Consider the following 27,571-nt stretch of genomic DNA (forward strand, 5'->3'; position numbering starts at 1 on the left):
AGAAAAATATGCAGCCAAGAATACTATATCCAGCTAGGCTGTCATTGAAAATAGAAGGAGAGATAAAAAGCTTCCAGGACAAACAAAAACTAAAGGAATTTGCAAACACGAAACCAGCCCTACAACAAATCTTGAAAGGGGTCCTCTAAGCAAAGAGAGAGCCTAAAAGCAACATAGACCAGAAAGGAACACAAACAATATACAGTAACAGTCACTTTACAGGCAATACAATGGCACTGAATTCCTATCTTTCAATAGTTACCCTGAATGTAAATGGGCTAAATGCCCCAATCAAAAGACACAGGCTATCAGATTGGATTAAAAAACAAGACCCATCGATATGCTGTCTGCAAGAGACTCATTTGAGATCCAAAGACACCCCCAGATTGAAAGTGAGGGGGTGGAAAACCATTTACCATGCTAATGGACACCAAAAGAAAGCTGGGGTGGCAATCCTTATATCAGACAAATTAGATTTTAAACCAAAGGCTGTAATAAGAGATGAGGAAGGACACTATATCATACTTAAAGGGTCTATCCAACAAGAAGATCTAACAATTGTAAATATCTATGCCCCTAACATGGGAGCAGCCAATTATATAAGGCAATTAATAACAAAAGCAAAGAAACACATCGACAACAATACAATAATAGTGGGGGACTTTAACACCCCCCTCACTGAAATGGACAGATCGTCTAAGCAAAAGATCAACAAGGAAATAAAGACTTTAAATGACACACTGGACCAAATGGACTTCACAGACATATTCAGAACATTCCATCCCAAAGCAACGGAATACACATTCTTCTCTAGTGCCCATGGAACATTCTCCAGAATAGATCACATCCTAGGTCATAAATCAGGTCTCAACCGGTACCAGAAGATTGGGATCATCCCTTGCCTATTTTCAGACCACAATGCTTTGAAACTAGAACTCAATCACAAGAGGAAAGTCGGAAAGAACTCAAATACATGGAAGCTAAAGAGCATCCTACTGAAGAATGAATGGGTCAACCAGGAAATTAAAGAAGAATTAAAAAAATTCATGGAAACCAATGAAAATGAAAACACAACTATTCAAAATCTTTGGGATACAGCAAAGGCAGTCCTAAGAGGAAAGTATATAGCAATACAAGCCTTTCTCAAGAAACAAGAAAGGTCTCAAGTACACAACCTAACCCTACACCTAAAGGAGCTGGAGAAAGAACAGCAAATAAAGCCTAAACCCAGCAGGAGAAGAGAAATAATAAAGATCAGAGCAGAAATCAATGAAATAGAAACCAAAAGAACAGTAGAACAGATCAACGAAACTAGGAGCTGGTTCTTTGAAAGAATTAACAAGATTGATAAGCCCCTGGCCAGACTTATCAAAAAGAAAAGAGAAATGACCCAAATCAACAAAATCATGAATGAAAGAGGAGAAATCACAACCAACACCAAAGAAATACAAACAATTATAAGAACATATTATGAGCAACTCTATGCCAGCAAATTAGATAACCTGGAAGTAATGGATGCATTCCTAGAGATTTATCAACTACCAAAACTGAACCAGGAAGAAATAGAAAACCTGAACAGACCTATAACCACTAAGGAAATAGAAGCAGTCATCAAAAATCTCCCAAAACACAAAAGCCTAGGGCCAGATGGCTTCCCAGGGGAATTCTACCAAACATTTCAAGAAGAATTAATACCTATCCTTCTGAAACTGTTCCAAAAAATAGAAATGGAAGGAAAACTTCCAAACTCATTTTATGAGGCCACCATTACCTTGATCCCCAAACCAGACAAAGACCCCATCAAAAAGGAGAATTACAGACCAATATCCCTGATGAACATGGATGCAAAAATTCTCATCAAATTACTAGCCAATAGGATCCAACAGTACATTAAAAGGATTATTCACCACGACCAAGTGGGATTTATCCCTGGGCTGCAAGGTTGGTTCAACATCCGCAAATCAATCAACGTGATACAATACATTAACAAAAGAAAGAACAAGAATCATATGATCCTCTCAATAGATGCAGAAAAAGCATTTGACAAAGTACAGCATCCTTTCTTGATCAAAACTCTTCAGAGTATAGGGATAGAGGGTACATACCTCAATATCATAAAAGCCATCTATGAAAAACCTACAGCGAATATCATTCTCAATGGGGAAAAACTGAGAGCTTTCCCCCTAAGGTCAGGAACGCGGCAGGGATGTCCACTATCACCACTGCTATTCAACATAGTATTGGAAGTCCTAGCCACAGCAATCAGACAACGAAAAGAAATCAAAGGCATCCAAATTGGCAAAGAAGAAGTCAAACTCTCACTCTTTGCAGATGATATGATACTTTATGTGGAAAATCCCAAAGACTCCACCCCAAAACTGCTAGAACTCATACAGGAATTCAGTAAAGTGGCAGGATATAAAATCAATGCACAGAAGTCAGTGGCATTCCTATACACCAACAACAAGTCAGAAGAAAGAGAAATTAAGGAGTCGATCCCATTTACAATTGCACCCAAAACCATAAGATACCTAGGAATAAATCTAACCAAAGAGGCAAAGAATCTGTACTCTGAAAACTATAAAATACTCATGAAAGAAATTGAGGAAGACACAAAGAAATGGAAAAACGTTCCATGCTCATGGATTGGAAGAACAAATATTGTGAAGATGTCAATGCTACCTAGAGCAATCTACACATTCAATGCAATCCCCATCAAAATACCATCCACTTTCTTCAAAGAAATGGAACAAATAATCCTAAAATTTGTATGGAACCAGAAAAGACCCCGCATAGCCAGAGGAATGTTGAAAAAGAAAAGCAAAGCTGGTGGCATCACAATTCCAGACTTCCAGCTCTATTACAAAGCTGTCATCATCAAGACAGTATGGTACTGGCACAAAAACAGACACATAGATCAATGGAACAGAATAGAGAGCCCAGAAATGGACCCTCAACTCTATGGTCAACTCATCTTTGACAAAGCAGGAAAGAATGTCCAATGGAAAAAAGACAGTCTCTTCAACAAATGGTGTTGGGAAAATTGGACAGCCACATGCAGAAGAATGAAACTGGACCATTTCCTTACACCACACACAAAAATAGACTCCAAATGGTTGAAAGACCTCAATGTGAGACAGGAATCCATCAAAATCCTAAAGGAGAACACAGGCAGCAACCTCTTCGACCTCAGCCGCAGCAACTTCTTCCTAGAAACATCGCCAAAGGCAAGGGTAGCAAGGGCAAAAATGAACTATTGGGACTTCATCAAGATAAAAAGCTTTTGCAAAGCAAAGGAAACAGTCAACAAAACCAAAAGACAACCGACAGCATGGGAGAAGATATTTGCAAATGACATATCAGATAAAGGGCTAGTATCCAAAATCTATAAAGAACTCATCAAACTCAACACCAAAAGAACAAAGAATCCAATCAAGAAATGGGCAGAAGACATGAACAGACATTTTTCCAAAGAAGACATCCAAATGGCCAACAGACACATGAAAAAGTGTTCAATATCGCTCGGCATCAGAGAAATCCAAATCAAAACCTCAATGAGATACCACCTCACACCAGTCAGAATGGCTAAAATTAACAAGTCAGGAAATGACAGATGTTGGCGGGGATGCGGAGAAAGGGGAACCCTCCTACACTGTTGGTGGGAATGCAAGCTGGTGCAGCCACTCTGGAAAACAGTATGGAGGTTCCTCAAAAAGTTGAAAATAGAGCTACCATATGATCCAGCAATTGCACTACTGGGTATTTACCCCAAAGATACAAAACTAGGGACCCGAAAGGCTACGTGTACCCCGATGTTTATAGCAGCAATGTCCACAATAGCCAAACTGTGGAAAGAGCCAAGATGTCCATCAACAGACGAATGGATGAAGAAGATGTGGTATATATATACAATGGAATATTATGCAGCCATCAAAAGGAATAAGATCTTGCCATTTGCAACGACGTGGATGGAACTGGAGGGTATTATGCTGAGTGAAATAAGTCAAACAGAGAAAGACATGTATCATATGACCTCACTGATATGAGGAATTCTTAATCTCAGGAAACAAACTGAGGGTTGCTGGAGTGGGGGGTGGGGTGGGAGGGATGGGGTGACTGGGTGATGGACACTGGGAAGGGTATGTGTTTTGGTAAGCACTGTGAATTGTGCAAGACTGTTGAATCTCAGATCTGTACCTCTGAAACAAATAATGCAATATATGTTAAGAAAGAAAAAAAGAAGAAGAAGAATGTAGCAGGAGGGGAAGAATGAAGGGGGGGAAATCGGAGGGGGAGAAGAACCATGAGAGACAATGGACTCTGAAAAACAAACTGAGGGTTCTAGAGGGGAGGGGGTTGGGAGGATGGGTTAGCCTGGTGATGGGTATTGAGGAGGGCATGTTCTGCATGGAGCATTGGGTGTTATGCACAAACAATGAATCATGGAACACTATATCCAAAACTAATGATGTAATGTATGGGGATTAACATAACAATAAAAAAAATTAAAAAAAAAAAGGAAGCAAAAGCAGCTATATTTATTTCACTCAGTGCAGATTTCATGGCAAGGAAATTTGCTAGAGATAATGAGGGACTTTATACAATTATAAAGGCTCGATATTTCAAGAAGACATAGCAATACTTATCATGTATGTGCCTAAGAACAGAGTATCAAAATCCATGAAGCAAAGCTAACAGGACTACAAGGATAAATAGATGAATCCACTATTATAGTTTGAGTTTGAGACTTCAACAACATTCTAACAGTAACAGGAGATAAAGCAGGCAGAAAATCAGTAAGGACATAATTAATGTTAATAATACCATCAATCAACTGTATATAATAGATGTCTGTAAACTATTTCATCTAATAACAGAATACATATTCTTCTAAAGCTGGAACACTCACCAGATGGAACACATTCTAGGTCATAAAACATACCTTAACAAATTTAAAAGAATAGAAATCATATTATGTCTGATCTCAGACCAAAATGAAATTAAACTGGATTTAGAACATCAAAACCAAAAGACAGCTTTTTTTTTTTAAGATTTTATTTATTTATTTGACAGAAAGAGAGAGAGCACAAGCAGGCAGAGTGGCAGGCAGAGGGAGAGGGAGAAGCAGGCTCTCCACTGAGCAGGAAGCATGATGTGGGACTCAATCCCAGGACCCTGGGATCATGACCTGAGCTGAAGGCAGCTGCTTAACCAACTGAGCCACCCAGGCACCCCAAAATAGCTCTTTTTAAAATCAATAAAATTGTTAAGTCTCTAGCCAAAGAAACTAAGAGAAAAAATAAGTTAAAGAGAAGATACAAATTACTAGTAACAAAAAAAAAAAAAAGAAAGAAAGAAAGAAAGAGGGGACATCATTACAGATTCTATGAACTTGGAAAGGATAATAAAAGAATGCTATGAACAACTCTACACCAACACATTTGGTAATCCATATGAATTTGAACAATTCCTTGAAATAATCATTTAAGAAGTAGATAATCTGAATAGGCCTATATCTATTAAAGAAATTGATCAGTAATCAAAAACATGTCAAAACAGAGAATGTTAGGCCCAGATTGGACTGATGGATTCTATCAAATATTTAAGGAAGAAATTATACCAATTTTCTACAATCTATTTCAGAAGCCAGAGAAGCAGAGGGAATATTTCCCACCTCATTCTGAGACCATTACCTAATACCAAAACCAGACGAAGATATTACAAGAAAAGAAAAACTACAATATATCAATATATCTCATAAACATAGATGCAAAAACACTCTATAAAATATTATCAAATAAAAACCAACAATGCATAAAAATAATTATGCACCACTACCAAGTGGGGTTTATCCTAGGTATACAAAGCTGGTTCAACATTCAAAAATTAATGTAATCCATTACAACAATACTCTAAAAAAAGAAAAAATTCATATAATCATATCAATTGATGAAGAAAAGGCATTTGAAAAATCCAATAACAATTCATGATAAAAACTTTACTAGGGTAGGATTAGAAGAGAACTTCTTCAACTTGATAAAGAATATCTACAAAAATCTATGACTAATATCATACTTTATGGTGAGAAACTTGATGCTTTTCCACTAAAATCAGGTAAAAGGTAAGGATGTTCTCTCATCACTGCTTTTCAACATCTACTAGAAGTACTATCTAATGCAATGAGACAAGAAAATGAAATAAAAGGTATGCAGACTGGAAAGGAAGAAATAAAACTGCCCTTGTTTGCAGATAACATGATTATCTGTCAAAATCCAAAAACCTAATTTAAAAAATCCAGAAACTGATTATGACAAGGTTTCAGGATAATAGATTGGTATACGAAACTCAATTGCCTTCCTACAAGTAAAATTTGATTAAAAATGTATTACCATTTATGTTAGTAGCCGAAACAATAAAATACTTATGGATAAATATATCTAAATAAAGATAAGATATATATGAGGGAAACTCCAAAACTGTGATGAAAGATATCAAAGAACTAAATAAATGAAGAGATGATCCATATTCATGAATAAAAGTATCATATTGTCAAGGTGTCAATTTTTACCAACTTGACCAACTGACAGATTCAATAAGATCCCAGTCAAAATTCCATCAATTTATCCTATGGGTATTGACAAACTGATTCCAGAGTATATAGAGAGGCAAAAGACCTAGAATAGCCAACTTAATATTGAAGGAAAATATAATTGCAGAACCGACCCTACCCTACTTCAAGACTTACTATAAAGCTATGGTAACCAAGACAGTGTGCTATTGCCAAAAGAATAGACAAACAAATGAACTGAACAGAATAAAGAGCCCAGAAATAGAATCACATAAATACAGTCCACTGATCTTTGACCAAGTAACAAAGGTAATACAATGTAGCAAAGATAGTCTCTTCCACAAATGGTACTAAAATAGCTGGATGTCCACACCCAAAAAAAAATGAATCTAGACACAGACTTTACACCTTTTACAAAAATTAACTCAAAATGGATCACAGTACTAAATCCAAAATGGATCACAGTACTAAAATCCAAAACAATAGAACTACTAGAAATAAAGGTCAGAGGAAACCAACACTAGCTTGGATATGATAATGACTTTTAAATACAACAACAAAATCACAATACATAAAATAAGTAACTGGTGAGCTGCACTCCATTAAAATTAAAAATTTCTGCTCTGTTAGAGACAATGTCAAAATAATGAGAAGACATGCTACAGACTGAAGGAAAATATCTACAAAATAACATCTTATAAAGGCCTGTTATCCAAAAAAAATTTTTAAAATGCAAAAATTCAACAATAAGGAAACAACCAACCTGATGAAAAAATGGGCCAAAGACCTTAAGACACTACTGCACCAAAGAAGAAATACAGATGGCAAAGGAGCATATGAAAAGATGCTCCACATCATGTCATCAGGGAAATGTAAAATAAAACAGCAATGAACTATCACTATAAATCTATTAGAATGGCCAAAATCTGGAACACTGACAATACCAAAAGCTGACAAGGATGTAGAGCAACAGGAAATCTCATGTATGGCTGAGGGGAATGTAAAATGGCTCAGCCACTTTGGAAGGCAATTTGGTGATTTCTTACAAAACTAAACTTACTCTTAGCATACCATAAGATGCAGCAACTGTGCTCCTTAATATTACCCAAAATGACTTGAAAACTTAGGTTCACACAAAACCTGAACACAGTTGTTTATAGCAGTTTTATTCATAATTTGCAAAACTTGAAAGCAATCAATATGTTCTTCAGGAGGTGAATGGATAAATAAGCTTGGTACATCCAAACAAGGAAATAACATTAAAAAGCAATGAGTTATGAAGCCATAAAAAGATAATGAAGACACTTAAATGCATATTACTAGATGAGGAAAGTCAATCTGAAAGGCTACATACTGTATGATTTCAAGTATACAACATTCTACAAAAGAAAAAACTAGGGAAACAGTAAAAAGTTCAGTGGTTGTCAAAAGTTAAGTGGGAAGGAAGGATAAATAGGCAGAACATATGGCTTGTTTTGTTTTTGTTTTTGTTTTAGATTCCACATATGAGAGCCCATATGATTATACGGTATTTATCTTTATCTGATTGACTTATTTCACTTAGCATTACTGCCTTCAAGGTCTATCCAAGTCACAAATGGGAGGATTTCTCCTTTGTTATGGCTGAATAATACTACACTGTATATAGATACTGCAACTTCTTTATTCATTCATCCATTGATGGACACTTAGGTTGTTTCCCTGCCTTGGCTATTGCAAATAATGCTGCTATTAACATGAAGGTGCAGATATATTTTCAAATTAGTGTTTTTGTTCCCTTTGGATATATTCCCAGAAGTGGAATTTGTAGATCATATGATAGTTTTATTTTTAATTTTTAAAGGATCCTTCATATTGTTTTCCATAGCGGCTCTAACAATTTACAAGCCCACCAACAGTACACAAGTGTTCCCTTTTCTCTACATCCACATCAGCATTTGTTATTTTTTCTCTTTTGACAATGGCCATTTTAACATGTGTAAAGTGATATTTCATTGTGGTTTTAATTTGCATCTTCCTAATGACTAGTGATATTGAGCATCTTTTCATGAATCTGTTTGCCTTTTGTATATCTTCTCTGGAGAAATGTCTATTCAGGGACTTTGCCTATTTTAAACTGGGTTATTTAACTTTTTTAAGTTAAGTAAGTTTTATATATATTTTGGATATTAACCCCTTACCAGATATATGGTTTGCAAATATTTTTTCCCATTCCATTGGGTTGCTTTTCACTATTGTTGAATTTTTGTTTTGTTTTGTTTTTGCTGTGTAGATTTTTAGTTTCAAGTAGCCCCACTTATTTATTTTCTTGCTTGTGCTTTAGGTGTCATATCCAAAAGATCATTATCAAGTCCCATGTCAAGAAGTTTGTCCTATGTTTTCTTCCAAGAGTTTCATTGTTTCAGTTCTGAAATTTATTAATTCAAGTTAATTTTTGTGAATGATGTAAAATATGGTTCCAGTTTTATTCTTTTACATATGAATCCAACTGTCCAAGCACCATTCTTTAAAAAGACTGTCATTTCTTCATTAAGTATTCAATCTCCTTACTAGTAATTGGCCTATTCAGATTTTCCATTTCTTCCAGATTCAGTCTTGGTAAGTTCTATGTTTCTAAGAATTTTTCCATTTCTTTTATGTTTTCCAGTGTGTTGGGGTATAGTTGTTTATAGTGACATCTTAGGATCTTTTGAAATTCTATGTTGTCAGTTGTAATGTCTCCTTTTTAATTTATAATTTATTTTGTTGATTTGGGGCTTTTGATTTTTTTCCTTGGTTAGTCTAGCTAAGGGTTTGTCAATTTTGTTTGTCTTTTCAAAGAACCAACTCTTACTTTGGTTAATTTTTCTATTGTTTTTCTATTTTTTATTCCATTTATTTATGTTTTAATGTTTATTATTTCTTTCCTTCTTTTAACTTTGGGCTCAGTTTGTTCTTTTCTAGAGTTAGGTTATTTGTCTGAGCTCTTTCTAGTTTCTTAATGTAGTCAATAACTGCAACGGATTTTCCTCTTAGAACTGCTTTTGTTGTATTCCATAAGTTCTGATATGTATGTTATCAATTTCGCTGGTTTCAAAAAACTTTTTTTATTTTGTCTTTAAGTTCTTCTTTGATCCATTGGTTATTCAGGAGAGTGTGGCTTAATTGCTATGTGTTCATGAATTTTCTAATTTTTATCTTCTTCTTGATTTCTAGTTTCATGTCATTGTGGTCAGTACTTGATATGATTTTAACCTTTTGAATTTGTCAAGACTTGTTTTGTGGCCTAACATAGGGCCTGTCCTAGAAAATTTTCCATGTGTGCTCAGAAACAATTGTATTCTGCTGTTGTGGAATGTTCTGTACATATCTGTTAGGTCCATTTGGTCTATAGTGTTGTTCAAATCTGGGTTTCCTTACTGGTCCTCTGTCTAGATGATCTATCCATTGTTGAGAGTGGGGTATTAAAGTCCTCTACAATTACTGTATTTATTTCTCCTTTTAGCTCTGTTAGTTTTGCTCTTTATATTTAGGTGCTCTGATGTTGGGTGCATGAATATTTACAACTGTTATGTCTTCTTGGTGTACTGATCCCATTACCATAATATAATGACCTTCTTTGTCTCTTTTACTATATTTAAAGTCTATTTTGTCTGATATAACTATTGCTACCCTTTTTTGTTGTTGTTGTTACCATTTACTCGAAATATCTTTTTCCATCCTTTTACTCTCAGTCTGTGTCTGATTTTAAAGCTAAAGTGAGTCTCTCTTAGGCAACATATTGTTGGATTGTTATTATTACCATTGTTATTCATTCAGCCATTCTATGTCTTTTCATTGGATAATTTAATTCATTTACATTTAAAGTAATTATTGTTAGATAAGAACTTATTGCCATTTTGTTAATTGTTTTCTTATTGTTTTATTCATCCAGTGCTCCTTGTTTCTTACCTTTCTATCTTTTTCGTGTGTTTTGGTATCTTCAGGTATTAACGTGCTTTGACTTCTTTACCTTGCTTTTTGTGTAATTACTACAGAATTTTCTATTTTGGTTACCATGAGGCTTACATAAAATATCTTAAACTTATACCAACCTCTTTTAAACTGCTAACAACTTAATTTCAGTATATTTCATAAAATTTACTTTTCCTATTCTTCCCCCTCATATTTTTAGGTTATTGCCATTACAATTTACATTTTTTTATATTGGATAATTAATAACAGATCATTGAAGTTATGATTATTTTTATTACTTATTTTTAACTTTTAAACTAGAACTGTAAGTGAATTATGTGCCACTATTACCATATTGCAGAATCTAACTATTGATTCATCAATACAAGTGAGATTTGTGCTACTTCTTAATATTTTTATTATGTCAATTAGTATTCTTTTACCTGTCTTACAAAAAGCTTCCTTTAGCATTTCTTGTAAGGCAGATCTGACAGTAATGAACTCTCTCAGCTTTTGTTTGTTTGGGGAAGAATTTATCTTTCCTTCATTTCTGAAGGGAAGCTTTTCTGGGCATAGAATTCTTGGTTGACAGTTGTTTTCTTTCAATATTTTGAATATGTCATCCCATTCTCTCCTAGCCTGAAAAGTTTCTGTTGAGAACATCTTCCAAAAATCTTATGGGAGTTCCCTTGTACATAACTTCTCTTTCTCTTGCTGCTTTTAAAATTCTTTTTTTTTTTTTTTTTTTTTGTCTTTGATGTTATACAATTTTTATTTGTAATGTGTCTCAGTGTAGCTCTACTCGGGTTCAATCTATTTGGTATCCTTTGGACTTCATAGATCTGGATATCCATTTATCTCTCCAGATTTGGGAAGTTTTTAGCCATTATTGCTTTAAATATACTTCCTTTCCCTTTCTCTCTCTTCTTCTTCTGGAATTTCCTAATGTAAATATTGTTTCTTTTCATTGCATCTCATAGTCTCCATGGCTTTCTTCACTCTTTTTCATTCTTTTTAATTATTGTTCCTCTGACTGGGTAATTTCTAATATCCAGTCCTCCAGATCACTGATTCTTCTCTATGGTCAAGCCAACTTTTGAAACTCTATTGAATTCTTCAGTTATTATATTTTACACTCTAAGATTTCTGGCTGTTGTATTTTTTTTCCCCACATGGGTGCTAGTTCCTTGACAAACTTCTTGTTCTGCTCATGTATTATTTTCCTAATTTCACTTAGCTGTCTGTCTGTGTATTCTTGTAGTTGACTAAACTTCCTGAAGGAGATTAGTCTGCTTTTTTTCTCTGAAAGCTCATAGATCTTCATTTCTTTGGGGTCAGGTACTGGAGCTTTGGTGGTGTCAAATTTACCTTATTTTTTGTGATCTTTGATTTATTGCACTGATAATCAGGCCCCTCTTCTAAACTTTATAGGTTTGTTTTGACAAAGACCATTCTTCACTAGTCAGCTTAGTTTGGGTCTCTGGGTGTGTCTGCTGGTAATATTCTTGGGCAAATGGGACCTGTTGTTATAGTTTATTTGGGGGCAAGGCAATTATTCAAGCTCTGAGGATGGAGATGTGCGGTGTTTCTCTTGCCTGATAACAGTTGGATAGGACTCTTGGCTTGGTTCCCTACCCAAAATGAGGCTACAGAATGGTCTCCACAGTTGCCTGGATTTTCTGGTCAGGCTTATTAGATGATTCTTAGGTTTGGATATGATATTCAGTAATAGATGAGGCTATGAATTAGCTTCCCTATCCTGATAGGGCAGCAGGATGGGACCCAGGGCCTATAATGCTCATTATTTGGGAACCCAAAGTCAGGCCAGAGTGTGCACTAAATTCCCTGTTTAGTTGTGGTCACTGATTTTGCTTTGGAAACTGGTGAAACCATAGACTGTGTTCTCTGTCCGAGTGTCACTGTACATAGGCCTGTTAAATGGGCTTTGCAGCTTCCTATGTGAGGTGGTTTGGTTCCTTGGTTGGACATGCTAAGGCTGTATTCAGTGATGAGTGGGTCTATCCCTGCCTGGACACAGCAGGAAAAGCAGCTCCAAAGCCAGCAAATTTCTTTGTCATCTTAACTCAAGTTGACCTTTACCCCAAGTTCCATACCTGAACAGGGCCATGGCTTTACTTTGCAAACTACTGGCTCTGCCTGCCCTTCTCTGGGCTCAAGGACCACAGCTCCCAGTGGTTGTCACTAGCTTTCCTGGTCAGATGAGGCTTGAAAATATTCCAGAGCAGGTAGGGCTATGTCTCAGCTCCCTTGCTTGAGCAGGAGGAGTAAGGGCCACTCCAAGTTATTCTCAATTTTCCAAATAGGGTGTCTGACTGGGGGGAGCTAGGAGGTACCCTCAGCCTTACCTATGGGTTAATCCCCCTACTTGTGCTTAGCATGGGAACCTGCCATGCTCAGTATTTGGCTTTGCTCTGGGAGTGATCATCTCCACTCTCCCACCTTTCTGTTGGAGTCCTCCTTGGCCACACAGCTTTCAGGAGTTGTCACCAGCCCTTCTGATCAGGTGAAACTGGAAGATCTCCATAGCAAATGGAGCTGTGACTCCATTCCTTCCCTGGGCATGGGCAAACCAGGCTCTAGGGCTGCCATATCTCTTTATTTGAGGATAGAATCAGGTCTTTGCCCTGCTAAGTTCCCTGGTCAGAGTACATCCATGACTTGCTCTTGCAGATGAGCAAAAACTCTGACTGGGATTACAATTTGGGCACTGCAGGTATGAACTCAGTCCACTAAGACTCTTGTGCTGGTTGTTGCAAAACCCTCTCCCTCCTCCATCACAGTCAGACTCCTAGTGGTTGAGCCCCCAAAGTCCCCTTATTCCTTGCAATGCAAGATCAGAGTGGAGGCTCTCCCACTGCTGGGGGTTACTGGTTGTCACCCCCTGGATTCTCTTTTTCTACTGGAGGAGCCATAGGCTTAGGTGAGACTTCTCCACATGGTGCTGCAGTGACCTGAGGGAGGGGCAATGAAGTCAATATTAGCCACTTCTCTTACCCTTTTATGCAGTCTCTCTTAGTCTCTGTGGTGTGTGTGGGGGGGGGGGATACTTCAGCCTCACCCCTATGTTCTAGGATTCTCTCAGTGCTGTCTCATTCTTGAATAGTTGTTACTTGTTCTTCTTGTGAGGGGGAGTGAAGTCAGAACCAACCTATCACCAACCTATGTCATCTTAGTGACATCATTCAATAATTATATTCTTGGTGGTAGTGTTGGTATTGTCATTTTAAGTCTAAATGTACATTTGGGATAAAGAAAATTAATACTTATGATATTGTGGTTGATAAGTGGAAATACCAGTAAGAGAAAAAGAAGATAAAAAATATAATAAAACTCAAGGTTAAATAGAAAGATCACAGCCCTGAACCTGAAGTATCCATTTAAACACAAAGTATTTTATCTTTTAAAAATGTATTTTCTTACTCTGTCTGTTGAAAGGGCCTATAAAAAATGGTCAACCCAGTAGCAATGAGCTCTCCTAGAACCTAAATTCAGTCTATAACTTCCCTATAAATGTTTCCTTGGTATGATGGCTAGTTTTATTTTCTCAATTTGGATTGGCTGCAGTATGCAGTTATTTGATCAAACACTAATCTAAGTGTTGCTGTCAGATATTTTATAAGTGTGTATATGTGTTTCTTTTATATATATATATACACACACACATATATATATATATGAAATATAATATATATGAAATATAATATATATTACACATACATTAATTTTATATTATATAATTATAAATATATAAATATATATCATATATTATATAATTATATATCACATATTTTAATTTTATATATTATATATTAAAAATATATATCTGTATATATATGTCTGTGTATTTGTATATAATGTTTAAATAAAATGTTAAAATTAATTTCACCTTTTATTTTAATTTTACCTTTTAAAAACTTATTTTAAGGTGGCTAATAAAAAATCTAAAACTACATCTGTGACTTGCATTTTATTTCTAATGGGCAATATTGATTTTTAGCCTCCCCGTCCATCTTACTTTTTTTCCTGTAAGTTATTTGCTGGGGAAATTAGATTGTTTATCTTATATTTTACTTAGTAGTAAAGATTCATACAGCCTAGATTTTACTGATTGTATCTCTAAGTTTCAGTATATGTTTTCCCATATATCTTCATTGGTAGTTAGAACTTGAGACCTGATCAGATCTAGGTTTGATTTTGTTTGGGCATGACTATTTCAGCATTATAATTCTATCAGATGTCACATAATATTGTGTTGTGTGTATCCTCATGATGTTAGTAGCCTCTGCCAATGATTGCCTAGATATTTCATTTTATTAGCTCTCTTAAAATGGTGATAATATAATTTTATTATCCCTACTCTATTTATTATTTTGAAAACTTTAAAAGTTAACAATATTTACCCATCAATTATGTGGAGAAAAAACTAGAGTTTTTCTAGTTTGTGGAAATCATACTCCATTGGTATCTTTTGACTGAACTAAGTTGATTTTCATAATGACAAAAGGAAAAAAAAGACTCTATCAATAAAACTGTTTCCTTATATGTCACAAAAATATTAAGGGCAGATTCCAAATGCCACTGACAAGAGAATTCCTGGCAAGATTACAGTACATAAGAAACACACCCACTGAATCTCTACAGTTTGAGTTAGACCTACCAAGACCACTTACAGATTCAATTATGTAGCATGCAGAGACAGCACAAGGAAGAGTAGTCCTGAGAGATAATCCATTCACATCCCATTAAAGCAATGAAGAAGGCTCTTGAGGAGCAACTAGCATTTCAAGAGCTCCAATCTGGGGTCCAGGGAATACATATGATTAGACCAACCCAGCTAGAAGTAATTATCTACACATTACCTCAGGCATCCTCTGAGGAGGAACTGCTTATGAGAGGATACAGTGTCATTCAATCTGATGTCAGTAATTAAAACAATTCATTAGAAAGGTAGAAATATACCCTCTGCTTGATGGATTAAAAAAACAAAAACAAAGAGCTTGAAAATTCACCACCAACTCCAAAAATATTCCAGATCTCATTTAATATTCCAATATTATCCCTTCTTTTTTAGAAGATTTCCAACCTTCAAAAGTAGTCTAACTCTAAAAATCTGTGTTATTTGGATATATGAAGGGTTTTATATGTTGATGTAGAAACACTTGTATGAACTGAACACATATTAGGTGTTTGACACAAAAGAAGAGGGAGGAAGCCATTTATTTATTAGATAAGCACATAATGATCACCTTATATGAGTCAGACATTGTGAAATATCTGTAAAATAAGAATAACAGGAAAAGCCTCAAGGATTTGTAGTTCAGAGTTAGGCATATAATAATGGTACAGTGTGATAAATGCAATACTAGAGGGAGGGAACCTAGTTCAGTAGGGGTCATGCCTGGAAAGATCATTCCAGAAGTAGTGACAGTTGGGTTGAATATTAAAAGATACGTAAAAATTAATCCAAAAACATAGGGAGTCATTGATGAGACAGAGCATGCCTGAAGCATTCTTGCCTATGAAATAAAAGATGAAATAGCATGGAAACAAAGTTGACTTTGCCTTATTTTCTTCTTTTTAGCAGGGAGTTTCCTGTTATATCCATATGCATGACATACATGGTAGAAGTTTGTGAAAAATTACATTGGTAAAGGCCAGATTACTAAAGAATTTAGGCATCAAGCTTAGAAAGACAAGTGAAAAAATATCAAAATAAAATGAAATCTTATTTACCACTAAATTTAGTGGTGAGTTTAGTGTACCCTCACTCCATTCTTTGCACACAGCTGTTCTTTACATACCCCATAGTCAACTCTCGATGGCCACGCAGACCCACTATTGTGTAGCTAAGTAACATAAAGGCTCGTTTCAATTTTGGTGGTCTGATTGTACTCCAGAATTCTATTGTATGTGATCTTGTCTTGCCACTTGATGTTAATTATAGCCTGTAGCCCATGCAAATGAAACGGAGAAGAAACATGTGATTTCAATTATAGGCCCAAATCTCACAATTTGAGGCTGTCCATGCTACCACTTCTCTATCAAGTAGGAACTTTGCCTCTATCTGGATTTTTAAAGCTACTTTTAAAAATGCTAATCACAACAGAGAGTATTGTAGTTTAGCATATTTAACAGTCACCCTAGAGTTCATCTCCACTAAGCAAACCACAGCAAACAGGAAGGACACAAGGACGGAAAGATGGATGGATGGAAGGAAAGAAAGAAAAGAAGGAGGGAAAGAAGGAAGGAGAGGAGAGGAGAAGAGAGGAGGAGGCGAGGGAGGGGAGGGAAAGAGGATGGATGGAAGGAAAGAGAGAGGGAGAAAGGGACTAAACTAACAGAATATATGTCATCATATCAAGTAGTATTTTTTTATTCTCAGAGAAATTGCTCTTCATTGCCTGATTCCTTAGATAAGATTCTGCATATCAAAGCAATAGATAAACTGCAAACAGTTGTACAAGTATTCATTATTTAAATAACAAAATCTTAAACATTTTACTAACTATTCTGCAGTCTCCCACTGCACATAGATTAACCTCCAACTTAAATATCTGGGAAAATACATATTATAGTCAAGTTATGATATTCTATGCAGACTGCCCCTGAAGAGCACTACAATACAGAACAAATTATGATTAATAACATAACAAGTTGCCATAATAGAGGGATATTCTGCGAAAAAACAAACTTATTTCCAGCATGTGTGTGTCATTATGTCCCTGTGCATTTTATATGTATATGTGTGTGTGTGTGTGTGTGTGCATGCACGTGTGTACGTGTATGCATTTCTTTGGTGAACAGTGTATCAGAAAACCACCTTGGAAATTTCTAAAGATGGTAGACTTCTTGGATTCACCTGTGTGGTTCCCTTAAAACAAAACAAAACAAAAACAAGTAAGTTCTTCCAGAATCAGAAAGTATAGCCTCCTTGAGCAAGCTGAATACAGGGTTGCCAAAGTCACTGACAATACTATCTATCATTCAGAATAGACGTAGGAAAGATGCAGTTTGGCATATGTAACAATCACACTAGAGTTCAATGCTCCTCTACACTGAGCAAACCACAGTGAAGAGAGGGGAAGAAAGAAAGGATAATTAGACACATGGTTTTTAGTACAGTACTTAGTGTGTATCTCCCAAAGAGAAGCACGTTCATTGATGTTACAGCTATGAGGTGGCAAACAAAGATATGAATACAAATCCAGATTTTATGTGGATGCTCACAAACCTGGCAAGTAGTTTTGAAGGGAACTGAAATAACTGAGCTTAAAAAAAAGTGAGGATAGTGATCTAGAGTGACTGAGCCAATATTATCAGTGAGGTAATAGTTGTACCCCAACTACAAAATACACAGAAGCCCTTGCCCTGGCAGTGGACCAGCATACCAAAAGTTCAACAACCACACTACATGGCATTTAGATAGGGTTATCATAGATCACAGATTTCCCAGACTTTTTTTCTGATTTATAGATGTTGTCCCCCAAAAATAACATTAGCAAACCTTTTAGCTAACAAAGTATATCCTGATTTGGATGATAAATTACATGATCCCTCTACATTTAGAATAAAAGGCAGGAGTGAATGGATCTGACTCTAGATTTCTCTCAGGCTGGATCTAGAAACTTGATTTCTCTACCCATCTTGGTTTCTTGGAACATTCGGGGTTGAACAGATATGATAATTGTTTAGGTGGGACAGCAGGAATTTAGGCAATATACTAATCTTTAGTCTAAGAGTCTTACCATCTTACAATTCTTTCTCACTGAGTCTAATAGTGTCTCTCTTGACTCACATTCATTTAGGTAAAACCTAGGACTTAGTTCTTTTATTAGTTAGTCATATGCATCTGTGGAAGCCTACAGACTCCATTCTTTTATAATTACCAGTTCAATTTCCAAACAATGTGGATTCTATACAGAAATTCATCCTTACTTCTTAATAAAAATTTCATAATTTCCTAAAATTTTCCTAAATCTTGCAGCCAAAGTGAGGGAAAAATACATTCCATGTGCACCAACTACCTTTTTTGTGTTGAGACGGAACAGGGCAGAAAGCTTGTTTGAGAATCAGGAGTGTCTAACTCTGGTTTTCTTATTACCTTGAAAATCACTAAATTATGTGGGGCTATATATTTCTGATTTTTGCAATGATAAAGTTATAATACATATCTTTGAAGATCCTTTTTTGTTCAAAAATGATATAACTCTATGACCATGATATAATAGAACTGACTACACCAGCCAAATTTAATTCTCAACTTCTTTTTCATTAAGTCGACATAAACAATTCTTTAGGAAAGGTTTCCCTATAAAGCAGACGAAAATGAAGCCAAACTACAACATTTGCCAACATTATACATGACATGGGACATGAATAATGCTGGACATTTAAAAATCTCCCAGCCTCAGATTTTGCATCTTCAAAATGAGAGAGCTGGAAGGATGACTCCCTAGTTTTCTAAAATGAAGAATCTATTCCTTAGTGGAGAATTTGTTTCTTAGAAAAACAAGAATTTTGTCCTTTTCCTTACCCTCTGTGAACAACACTTCTCTCCTTTCATGTTCCTCTGTCAGGATAAAAAGCCTTTTGCCCTAAGTATGATAGGTTATGGCTTTTAAGAAAGTATAGACAAGAGAGGTCAATTATGGGTTTAAGCTTTGATAATAACTCCCAAGTTTTACAGACAACTGGGTGATTTCTCTCCTTTTTCCACTCTACTTGCTCTGTCTGGATGCAGCCTGCAAGAGAAAATTCACTTTCCAGCCAGTTGCACTTAGGAAAAGAGTCTGGGAAAAATCCCCCATGCTCTGAGCCAGCTGCAGAGAGGCCTGAGTGGTTACTTAATGACCACAGCCCAGGAATGAGGGAGTGTGCCCACCACTCTGACTTCAGATGAGCGCCGTACTCTTGTGAGACTATGAAAATAGCAGGTCAGACGCTATACGTGAGCCATTCAGCTCTTGGCCTAGGGGCTAGCTTGTGCTTCCCCTCCCGTCAGGAAGGGAGCTGCAGAGGTCAGCCAATCCTGGAAACTTCCTCAGGTTCTCCTACCATGAGAACTGGCCCAGTACACACTATGGAGGTCATCCAAGGCTCTAAATTTGCTCTGACAGAAAAGTATTTTTTCCAACCCATTGCAAAGTTAAACTGTCAATTAATACATGCACCAGCTTAAAAAAAAAGTATTATCTAACCATAAAACAGCCTATAAATGAATGTTGTACTTTCTTTGTAGTGAGGTGATTAGAAATAATTATTTCACACAAACGCTATGTTTTATAGCCTATTAAATAAAGCTTACAAATCATGTTCAACTTTATGTTTCTTCCTCTCCTAATTTATATTTTCCTAAATATATAAGCACAGTTTTATTGTTTGCAGGTAAAACAATCTTCTAAAGAATGTCAGTGTTCTATGCCTGTGTGTATGGTGTTTCTTTCCTTCATATCAATTAACTGGATTGTTGCCGCTTCGTTAGCCAGCTGTCAATCAAGCAAGGCGAACACGTGAATTGAGAGATTGCTGCATATGGCAGACAGTACTGAGTAACCCTGCAGGGAATACTTTCTGCCAATTTTGGGTTCTAAATCTGCTTTATCCTCACATTAGTGTCCTCAACTGAGAAGAGAATTCCAGCTTCATTCAGAACAGTAAGCCTTGTTTTCCTGTTGGAATCAGGATGTATTCCTGAAACCGCATGCACAGAGCAGTAAACCGATCGCTGTGGAATGAACTATCAGTCTGAAATGCCTAATACAACAATTGTTTAGTCAGTATTAGGAAACGGTTTGGCTTTACATTTGAAAGTCTGGCATTTAACTTATGATTTTGTCAATATACACTAAAGGCCACAGAAAAAGAGCTATGATGAATCTGCTATCAACCTAACTCTGGACAGTTGTGTGTTTTGTTCTGTTGAGTTGCTGTATATTCATTATAATAATATTGCCTAGATTCAAAAGAAAATGTGAAGTCAAATTCCTGAATAAAGTAGATGCAGCCAGCAGGAAAATCATGTGAGAAGGGTTTGAATGCAAAGGTTATCAGTTGATTACAGCAACCAAGAGCAGTATTTGTATTAAAGAAGCTGTTTAGTTCTTTATTGACTTGTTCTTTTAAAAATATTTATTGTGCATCTTTCTGGGCGACACAATATGCTACATGCTAAAGAAATCACAGGTGAGTATTACATAGGTATTGTGCCATGAGAGTAAAATCTATTGGGATGGGTAAACATCTAAATATAATAGAAGGACCTACAAGTTATTCTTACTCCATAAATACATTATAAAGACACGTTAAGGTCAGTACAATGCTATGTCATTCCTCATCCTTCCTCATCTTAGGTTGACCCCGAAATAAGGATTTGAGTGCAAGTAGTTAGTTTATTTGAAAAATAATCTTTGAAAGCACTGGTAGGAGAATGAAGTGAGACAAGAAAGGGAAGGAAGCCAGTTCTGGCTTCATTAAATAACAGGTTACTTCCATGGCAACCTGGCACATGACCACTGGAGATGCAGGGAGACTAGGACACACTTCTGAATTATCCTGCTAAAGGAGTAAGGAGGACCAGCTCTTGATCCACTGATTCCTCCCTTGACATTGGTTGAGGGCTACTACAGGCTACACTAACTCAATACTTCCAACCTAACGTGAGCACAGATCAAGTACATTCTTGTGGTCACATCTCGGATAGAGACTCAGGTCCAGACTACAGTTTCTAACAAGAAGCTGTAAATACATCTGGGAATGGTGAGGGCCAAGAGGATATCTTTGGGACAGTGACTATGTCTACTCACTCCATTTGCTGTAGCTCAGTCATAGCTTTAAACACACTGCAAGCATTTTGGGAATACCAATTTATGTGAGAAATAGTATACATTCTGAGCTCTATTCCATTTTGCATTCCTGCACCAAGTTAATGGAATATTTTATTTTTAAACCCTACCTGTTTATTTATCACTTGTTATTATACAAGAGAAGTATCGTAATGGCTTCCTAACTGATTGACCTGCCTCTGGTCTGCACCTACTCTAATCCATCTTTTTTTTCTTTTTTTTTTAATGGATCAGATATTTTTTAAAGGGTCTTTCAGCTTTACGGATTGGTTCTATCAATTTCATATGTGTCTAGGACTTGCTAAGACAGAGAAATTCAACTCAACAGCAGGCTACTGTAACACAGTGGAGTGGAGAAGAGAAGAGGGGGAACCCAGAGTCCAAGCATTTTCAAAACCTTCTTTCTCCATAACTTACCCGTTGCAGACATCATTTCCAACCATGGCGTATATGACGATGTCTGGATGGTCCAACAGTTGGTTCCTAGACATAGTTTCTAGAAATCTCTCCAGGTTTTGGGAAGATGCACCATTTCTCGAAATATTCTGGTAGCCTCTGTAATTGCAGTGTAATCAAAGATAGAGTTTTCTTTAATTCCACTAATGGAGTCCAGAAACCCAGTAGCACCAAAGAGTTGGGACCAGTCGAGCTCATTGGTAAAAGGTATTGGTAAGTTAATGAAGGGTTGCAAAGACATCTGTGAAACTGTGATCCATTCAAGAGAGATGTGAAAATGAGCCCCAGCTGAGTCTCCCAGCAAAATGATTCCCCTGGGCTGTGAACCTTCACAGAACTTCTTATCATACGGAATTCCATCTTTTGGATCAACACCCCAAATGCCATTACAGTTTGAATCCTCGTGTATATCTCAGTTGTCTGGCCTTCTGCCTGGGTATGCAATCTTGTTGTCATTGCAGTCTCTCCCTCACCAGGGGTAGCCCCTCAAGGTTGGGAAAATGCTATATTTGTCTCATCTTTGAATGGCACAGAATTTTCTAGGGTTGATTTAATCCTCTGACAGATCTTGGCCTAAAATGGGAGGGAACAAACATCAGAACTACTTCTGAAATATTTCAGAGTTGGGGATTTCTTCACAATCTGTCTTGCCTTCTCTAATGTAAATTTCCATGGCTTCTTGGGAAGTGGGTAGAGATGACATAATGCTTCGCCAGTGTCCTGCTTACAAAACTCCAGTGTATGACACACCACATCAGCATTCATATCTGCGCCAAGCAGTTTTATCAGGTCCGGTCCAAACATTCTTATCACTAAATAGCAGGTGGTCTTCAAGAACAGCTTTTCTTCCAAAAGGTGGTCATTTTTCTACTTGTAGACTTGCAGTTTTGTTCTCTCAGACCTCCAATTGACTTCTTGGGTGCTCAGAATGATTTGATAACTATCTAGCTGTGTTTGAGGGACAAGACAAGCTCAGGGTCCTCCTACTCCTCTGCCATCTTAACTCCTCCCCTCTAATCCATCTTATACCTTGTTACTAGATTAACATTTCATGTCTTCCTTTATTAAGCACCTCCAGTGGTTCTTCCATGCCTATGAAGGCATGCTAAAATGTTTTAATCTAATGTACATAAAGGCTGCATTTTGTATTCTATAGAACTTTTACTTTATTATTTTGTTTAATCTTCACAATTCTGTAGATATTATTAACTTACTTTTAAGAAAATAACTAAAGAGTTTGTGATTTTTCCCCAAAGAATTTAAGTGAATTCCTTATATCTTACACTAAGAATAGGAGTTGGAATTTGAACCCAAGTGTGTTGCTATCTTCTAGGTACACTCCATTTATCCATTTTCAGTGTTTTTCTGTCCTACTATGTGCCCAACAAGGCCAAACCAGATTCCTTTGCTTATACTTGGTGCTGGAAGGCATCAGCAAGAGATAGAGGTTTCCATAGTTTTCTAAGCATAGGATACCACTGGAAACAATACATCACTTTGGTATTAATGTCCTCACATATGATTTAACATTTACTATGTATATAGACATCAGTTTGGTACTTCATAATGTGCAGGGTATATAAAAACAGTCCTTTGTGTGACACACACACACAGACACCCCAAAAATGTATAAAATGAGACTCTTTATCTCAATATTAGTTTATCTCTGTCTCAGAATAAAACCTATTTATGAGTTTCAAGACCATATCAACTTGCCAAGGAGATGGGCAAGAACGTAACTGTTTTACTGCTGTTATCTGACCAACCATCTCCAGCCTGTCAGAGAATTTGGAAAAGCCAAGAGGTAAGTTGGGAATCAAAGTATTTCTTTGACAAGAGCTATTCTGTCAGTCCCATCTCCCAACGGGTATTGGTGTAGAATGGTTGTCTTCTGACCTTAATCTTAGTGAAAGGAGCTTCAAAGAAATAACTCAGCAAGCTTGATTGTAGTCCCAGCAGTCTAGTGACACACTGGATGAGGGTCAGACTCACAAGTGAGAATTTTAAAGGGCAAAAGGCTGTAGCTAAAGCTGCCTGCTGGGCAGCTAAATGAAAAGAAGGGTATAATTGAAAATAACTGCACTCCTACTGATGGCAGATCAAAGGGGCATATTTCCTGTTCTCTACATAAGAGAAATTTGGCCAGAGTTGGTTTAGATACTGCAAAGAGGGACAAATGGAGGGGCAAGTGGACCTCAGCAGAAAGATGCTGGGATAGTATTGCCAAATGCTTTAGAAATGAGGGAGGAATCTTGAATGGTCAGCTCAAGGAGATATGTAAACACATGTCAAGGGAAATAGAGATGAGAGAGAGTCTTAAGGAGAGAATTTCCTGAGTAACCCTTAAAAGTATCTCTAAGAGAGCTGTAAATATTTGCCACATCCTGAAGAAACTGATGCCAAATGGGCCCCATAGGTAACATATGGGAAACCTACCTTTTTTTTTTTTTTCTTCTACTATAGGCAATCAACCCAAAAGGGGGGAGAGAAGCTTTAATTTTAAATAAAGTTTAGAGGCTTTATTATTTTTGTTGTTATAATGGAGTAGACAGAATTACTACTAACCTTATATTCTTTGTTTGATAAAAATGGTTTGGAAGACTTTTATTTTCTGAGTGACCAAACAAAATCAGAGATCAAGTTCTAGTGGTCAGTTTGAAGACATTTATGCTCTTATGCTCTTATGCACATTCAACATCAATAGATTCTTGAAAAAAATGGTCCTTTGTATAAAGATAACTGTCTTAAATATATTTAACCTTTAAAGAAGAAAACCAAACTAGCCTGAAAGATTATGATTTCTGACATATAATTGCATGTAAAATGGAATGAGATACATTTCAAAGTTTTTCTTTTTTTAAACGTTTCGAGAATGAGAAAATCCCATTAAATTAACAGCATTCAATTAAATCTACTTACCAGATAAATGCATATTAGTGATTTTACCATTAACACCTGAATTACAGAAAAAAGATATACCTGAATATTGAAGATAAATCTGGTATCAGAATGTTGAAACAAACTCCCTGTTGTTTCATATAGAACAAAAAATTCATAGTATATACAACCAGATAGATTAGAGATTTAATCATATAATGCCTCAAACAAAGGTTGAAAACCTCTAATCTTAAATATCAAAACTTTAAAGATCAAGACACAAGCAAAATGAATGAACTGATGAATGAATTAATCAGTTAATCAATTAATTCAGACCCTGGGTAGGCAGGGAGAGAAAGGACCAAGAGAATATATTGTCCCCAAAGAAAATAATGTCACTTATTATTTATACATAAAGAAAGGCTTCTCTAAATAGGACTAGATAAAGTAAGTTGAATCCAAGTAAAAATGAAGACAGAACAATCATTAAGTAATATGGTAGATAAGGGTACAGAAAAAAAAATTATTTAAGAAATACTGGTTGGGCTAACATGGTTTAAAGTTGCACTCAGAGGGATACCTGACACTTTCATGCATTTTTAATATAATTTTCTTCAACTGGAATTTTGTATATCATTGGAAACAAATACATTGTACTCTACATACATAATCAAGAAGTGTTCTCACCACCAGCAAGGATACTGTGAAACCACCATTCTGGTTTTCCTGCCCTCAGAATCCTATCTATGGATAACAGGCCCCTAGATAGGTTTTGCTAATTAATCTTAAATATGTTACTGTCCTTGAATTTATCAGGGCCTGATTACTATTTTAATTTGCCTCTTTGCCTCTTTGGATATGCAATCTGTAGATATTCTTTCCAAACATTCTTTCAAATACAGCCATGATGGTAGCAACAATACACAGGAAATCTGTGTAAGAGCTCATTATGAAACAAATTGAGACATTTTCAAAAATACAGTAAGAGATGAGATATGAGAATCTATATGATTGTAACTTGTTTCTGTCACTAACAATGTATTTGTCACATGACTGCAGTATCTGTTTTGAAGTGGGATGTTAAAAGAGATATGGCATACAGTGAGAAGCAATTGTCCTTATGGTAAACTCTTCCCATCACTTTCTAATGACAAGGAAATATCATTAAGGGTGAACTGTCTGGTTCACTTTCGAAAAGACTTCAATACAGAGGAAAGTGAGTTAAGAAAGATCATTCCATCTACCTCTTGCTAGAACTCCTATTAATAGTCTCTTACGGTAATTCACACCTTCGTTTCTTGAAATCATTTTTTCATATTGCAACCAGAGTGTTCTTATGAAAGCACAATGTTAATATGATACCCATTTGCTGAAATTCCTTCTGTGGCTTTTCATTACTACTAGAAAACTTTTTTTTTTTTAATTTAAGAAAATAAAAGATTAAATCCCATAATAAGGAGACCTGCCCAGTCTATCTTTTGTCAGTCTCCAACCTCACATCACACTGTGTCCGGTGCTCATTCAGTCGTGAGGACTTCTTTCAGTACCGCCTCATTTTGATTACTCCTGCCATTGTTTTGCAGATTCAATTCTTTCTCTCTTGAACTCTTTTACTTCCTGTTTTGCCTAATTTATGACTATCCCTCCTTAATATTTGTCTTTGCCACAAGAATGTTTTCTTGGATAAGCTCCTCAGTTAAAAGCTGCCTGTCACACAATTCTCAGCAATATGCATTTCTTTTTTAAAGCCCTATCACAGCTTCAATTTTAACCACTCAGAGGTTTTTACTTAATGTTTATTTCCTGCCCTTTGCAAGAGGGTAAGTTCCATGAGGACAGAGGGGGAGGAAAACTGTACTTGCTCAGTGTTGTGGTGCTAGTGCTCAACTAGCTAAAATTAAGAATTCAGAGAAGAGTGATAGTTACTTTAAAATTCAAAAATCTTAGGAGACACTTATGGTGAGGACAAATCAAAAGGCATCAGTACAATGTGTGCTTCCTACCCCTAGCTGAGCCTACAAACCTATTTGGGAAGCAAGAATTATGCACATGAAAGATTAGTTAAGTATAAAAGAGTACATTGCACAGATTAATAGCATAGTAGTGATAACATACAGTTTTAAAAAGATTGCTATTTATTTTAATGTTAAATGAATTTTATTGTATTTTATTTTATTTTAATTTATCTGACAGAGAGAGAGACAGCTAGAGAGGGAACACGAGCAGGGGCAGAGGGAGAGGGAGAAGCAGGCTTCCCGCGAGCAGGGAGCCCGATGCGGGGCTCGATCCCAGGACCCTGGGATCATGACCCGACCCGAAGGCAGACGCTCAACGACTGAGCCACCCAGGCGCCCCTTAAATGAATTTTAATATAAATTTTTTATAGTTATAAATATTTTAAATTTATAAAATATAGTTTATAAATTATATTTATATTTCAGATCTACATATTTTGAATTTTGTTTAAATAACTTGCATTAAATATATTTAATATAAATATTAATGTGTTAATATATATATTTGTTCACTCCAAAATACTCAATAGACAAAAAACTAAGGCTTAGAGAGACTAACTTCTCCAAAATCCAAAAATATTGTGACAGTAATACAAGTATATGGACAGCAAAACAAAGAGAGGTGCTCTATGGCACCAAAACTAGAATTTATAATTTCCCTGAAAATTAAAAATATAGGAGAATAAAAGCATAGTTGGCTTGTTTATGAAAGTATTTACTACATCTGGCACAGCAGATTTTTTTTACTTTTTCAATAACCTAATTGTGCTTCTTTTGAGGATCCTGAGGATTTTAAGTGAAAGAACTACAAGATTTGCATTTTAAATACTATAGGAAAGGTGTGGAAGACAGTTTGAAAG

At 36.1% G+C, this 27,571-nt stretch overlaps 1 pseudogene; it reads right to left on the reverse strand.

The window, feature by feature from the left end:
• Positions 1-21,776: 21,776 nt before the first annotated feature.
• LOC144381799 (acyloxyacyl hydrolase-like) overlaps positions 21,777-27,571 on the reverse strand; it is a 31,330-nt pseudogene continuing 25,535 nt past the window's right edge.

The sequence above is a fragment of the Halichoerus grypus genome, chromosome 5 (assembly GCF_964656455.1).
Source record: "Halichoerus grypus chromosome 5, mHalGry1.hap1.1, whole genome shotgun sequence".
In the NCBI taxonomy this organism is placed as follows: domain Eukaryota; kingdom Metazoa; phylum Chordata; class Mammalia; order Carnivora; family Phocidae; genus Halichoerus; species Halichoerus grypus.